We start from the raw sequence: 4,593 nt of genomic DNA, 5'->3' as shown, positions 1-4,593 counted from the left end.
CCTCCCAAATAGCTGGGATTACAGGCTTGCACCAACATGCTCGGCTAATTTGTAGTAGAGACAAGATTTCTCCATGTTGGTCAGGCTGGTCTCCAACTCCTGACCTCAGGTGGTCCGCCTGCCTTGGCTTCCCAAAGTGCTGGGATTACAAGCATGAGCCACCACGCCTAACTAGCAGTCTCTGTTAATCTGCTACAACTGAATCTCTATGATACAAGACGTTTTCTCCATAGGCCATGAGTGCCAGCAGATACACAGATGCTTCTCTGTTCAGTCAATTCTATCATAACCTTGAAAAGAGAGAATCTTTTTTTTTTCCGAGACAGAGTCTTGCTCTGTTGCTCTGTTGCCCAAGGTGGAATACATTGGTGCGATCTTGGCTCACTAAAACCTCCACCTCCCTGGTTCAAGCAATTTTCCTGCCTCAGCCTCCTGAGTACCTCGGATTACAGGTGCATGCCACCACTTCCAGCTAATTTTTGTATTTTTAGTGGAGACAGGGTTTCACCATGTTGGCCAGGCTAGTCTCGAACTCCTGACCTCGTGATCCACCCTCCTTGGCCTCCCAAAGTGCTGGGATTACAGGCGTGAACCACCATGCCCAGCCACAAGAGAATTTAAAGTCCGTTGTGTAACTATAGCTTTTACAGTAGAATCTGCTATAGAACCTATCATGAGGAATATATTTCTCTTTTTTTTGAGACGGAGTCTTGCTCTGTTGCCAGGCTGGAGTGCAGCAGCATGATCTCTCTTTGCTGCAACTCCGCCTCCCGGGTTCAAGAGATTTTCCTGCCTCAGCCTCCCAAGTAGCTGGGACTACAGGCATGAAGACACCACACCCCGCTTATTTTCATATTTTTAGTGGAGACTGGGTTTCGCCATGTTGGCCAGGAGGGTCTCAATCTCTTGACCTCATGATCTGCCCACCTTGGCCTCTCAAAATGCTGGGATTACAGGCGTGAGCCACTGTCACATTTCTATTTTGATTATCTTTTTATGTGTATGATGGAGTTTAGCTTTTGTTGCCCAGGCTGGAGTGCAATGGCATGATCTCAGCTCACTGCAACCTCCATCTCCCCGGTTCAAGTGATTCTCCTGCCTCAGCCTCCCGAGTAGCTGGGATTACAAGCATGTGCCACCAGGCCAGGCTAATTTTTTGTAATTTTAGTAGAGATGGGGTTTCTCCGTGTTGGTCAGGAATTCCTGACCTCAGGTGATCCGCCTGCCTCGGCCTCCCAAAGTACTGAGATTACAGGCGTGAGCCACCGTGCCCGGCCCGATAGATATATTTCTAATTATTGGGTTTTTTTCACCAAACCATGGAAAAAGGATCTAACAGGCTGAGTGTGGTTGCTAACGCCTGTAATCCCAGCACTTTGGGAGGCCGAGGTGGGCAGATCATGAGGTTAGGAGATCAAGACCATCCTGGCCAACATGGTGAAACCCCGCCTCTAATAAAAATACAAAAATTAGCTGGGTGTGGTGGCAGGTGCCTATAATCCGAGCTACTCGGGAGGCTGAGGTAGAAGAATTGCTTGAACCCAAGAGGTGGAGGTTTCAGTAAGCGGAGATCATGCCAGTGCACTCCAACCCAGGAGACAGAGTGAGATTCTGTCTCAAAAAAAAAAGAAAAAAGAAAAGGGCAAGCCAGTTACTATGGCTTACAGCAGTAATCCAGAACTTTGGGAGGCCAAGGTGGGAGGATCACTTGAGGCTAGGAGTTCGAGATAAGCCTGGGCAACATCTCTACAAAACATTTTTTAAAAAATTAGCCAGGCACAGTGGCATGTGCCTATAGTCTCAGCTACCCAGGAGGCTGAGGCAAGAGGATTGAGCCCAGGAGGCTGAGGCTGCAGTGGGCCATGCTTATGCCACTGCACTCCAGCCTGGTCGACAAAGTGAGACCCTGTCTCTCAGAAAAGGAATTCAGAACAGAGAAAAGTATGGATTGTAAGTTAAAGCATGCCACGTCCCAGATTTCCTGCAGAAGTGTTGATGCACGCCCCAAGAAGTCTGCATCCATTTCCCAGCACTGCCTTAACAAAGTACCCTAAACTGTGTAGCTTCAAGCACAGAGGTTTATTCTCACAGTTCTGGAGGTCAGGAGTCTGAAGTCAAGCGGATTTTATTTGTTCGTTTTTCCTGTGCAGGCTGTGAGGGAGGAGCTGTCCCAGGTCTCGCTCCTGGATTCTCGTAGCCTCCAGAGTTCCTTGGCCTGCAGGTGGCCTTCTGTCTCTGTCTTGACATCATCTTCCCTTTGTAGGGCTGTGTCCACACGTCCCCTTTTTATAAAGACAACGGGCATATGGGATTAGGGTTCACCCTCATTACCTCAGCTTAGCTTGATCATGTGTGAAGACCCTATACCCAAATAAGGTCACATCCACAGACCCTGTGGCGTAGGGCTTCAGCGTCTTTCAGGGAGACACAGTACAACCTATAACACTATAGATTTGCGAATAGTTTTAGTTTGCGTTTCTGAGTTTTATTTTTTCTTTTTCACTTCAGATGGGTGATGTGATGATGTAACAAGTTTTGAGGGAAGCATGTATCACACAATAGCATGAAAATCCATTCGTCATGCTCAGGGTTTGGTGTTTTTATTTCTATTTTCTTTTTGTTTTGAGACAGGCTCTTGCTCTGCTGCTCAGGCTGGAGGGCAGTGGTGCAAATATGGCTCATGCAGCCTCGACCTCCTAGGCTCCAGTGATCTTCCCACCTCAGCCTCCCGAGTAGCTGGGACTACAGGCAGGGGCCACCACACTTGGCTAATTTTTTTGTTTATATTTTTGTAGAAATGGGGTCTCACTATGTTGCCTGGTTTGGTCTCAAACTCTTGGGCTCACACAATCTGCCCACCTTGCCCTCCCAAAGTGCTAGGATTACAGGCATGAGCCACCATGCCCAGTCGTCTTTTTTTTTCTTTCGACATAAGGATCACACCCTAATTTTTGTTTGTACCTTGCTCTTTTTACTCAAAAATATACCTTGGCAGCCATGTGTGGTGGCTCATGTCTGTAATCCCAGCACTTTTGGAGGCCGAGGTGGGTGGATCACTTGAGGTCAGGAGTTTGAGACCAGCCTGGCCAACATGGTGAAACCCCATCTACTAAAAACACAAAAGTTAGCTGGGCATGGTGATGCGTGCCTGTAATCCCAGTGACTTGGGATGATGAGGCAGGAGAATCACTTGAACCCAGGAGGTGGAGGTTGCAGTGAGTTGGGTTCATACTACTGCACTCCAGCCTGGGCGGCAGAGCAAGACTCCAACTAAACTACACACACACATACACAAACATACACAAACACACACACACACACACACACACACACACACACAACTTGGCAATCTTTTTTTTTTTTTTAAAGCACAATCAGAAGAATTGGCAATCTTTTTATATCAGCATGTGTTGGTACAATTTAAATTCTATTTTAGATTTCATTTAGATTAATTCAATCTAAATACTATTCTATTAAATTCTACAATAAAAAAATAGGCAATGCATTTAGATGATTCAAAATTCAAAAGCTATGAAAGGGTATAGAACTGAGTCTCCCATATGGTAGCCCGTGGCATATGTGTGTATTGAAATCTAAGTGAGACCAGGTGCCGTGGTTTATGCCTACAATGCCAGCACGTTGGAAGGCCGAGCTAGGTGGATCACCTCAGGTTGGGAGTTTGAGACCAGCCTGGACAACATGGCGAAACCTTGTCTCTGCTAAAAATATAAAAAGTAGCCGGGTGTGGTGGCACATGCCTGTAATCCCAGCTACTTGGGAAGCTGAGGCAGGAGAATTGCTTGAACCCGGGGAGCAGAGGTTGCAGTGAGCCAAGATCATGCAACTTCACTCCAGCCTGGACAACACAGCGAGACTCCATCACACACACAAAAAAAATCTAAATGAATTAAAATTAAAGAAAATGAAAGATTTGGTTCTTTGGCTGTGTGGGCCGCATGTCAGGTGCTCCACCGCTGCAGGTGGCCCTGAAACATTGTCCTCATTGCAGAAAGCTCTATTGGTTGGTGCTGGTGCAGCCTTAAAACCTCTCTCCCACCCCCTTCTGAAAGCCAACCACTGTTAGGGTTTTTTGGTGATTCCTTTCTGAGATGATCTATGCATACAGTGAGCACACAGAGTTAATGCATCCACTTAAAAACAATAAGCGTCTCCCATGTAGTGCAAATGACTGTCATAGTCCACAGAATGGAATTTATTCAACTAGCTTCATAATGAAGGGCTCCTTAGTTTTCCCAAGTTTTCACTCTTACAAATATTCTACTGTGAACACCATTCTCTCTTGCAGAGTGAATTCTTTTTTTTTTATTGCATTTTAGGTTTTGGGGTACATGTGAAGAACATGCAAGATTGTTGCATAGGTACACACATGGCAGTGTGATTTGCTGCCTTCCTCCTCTTCACCTATGTCTGGCATTTCTCCCCATGCTATCTCTCCCCAACTCCCCACTCCCCACTATCCCTCCCCCATTTCCCCCCAACTGACCCCAGTGTATGATGCTCCCCTCCCTGTGTTCATGTGTTCTCATTGTTCAGCACCCACCTATGAGTGAGAACATGCGGTGTTTGATTTTC

At 46.5% G+C, this 4,593-nt stretch overlaps 1 pseudogene; it reads right to left on the bottom strand.

The window, feature by feature from the left end:
• Window positions 1-2,502: 2,502 nt before the first annotated feature.
• On the bottom strand, window positions 2,503-2,591 carry LOC119474018 (annotated as a pseudogene).
• Between the last annotated feature and the right edge of the window lie 2,002 nt (window positions 2,592-4,593).

The sequence above is a fragment of the Cebus imitator genome, unplaced genomic scaffold (genome assembly GCF_001604975.1).
Source record: "Cebus imitator isolate Cc_AM_T3 unplaced genomic scaffold, Cebus_imitator-1.0 Scaffold202, whole genome shotgun sequence".
NCBI lineage: Eukaryota > Metazoa > Chordata > Mammalia > Primates > Cebidae > Cebus > Cebus imitator.
This window is presented reverse-complemented; position numbering and strand designations above follow the sequence as displayed.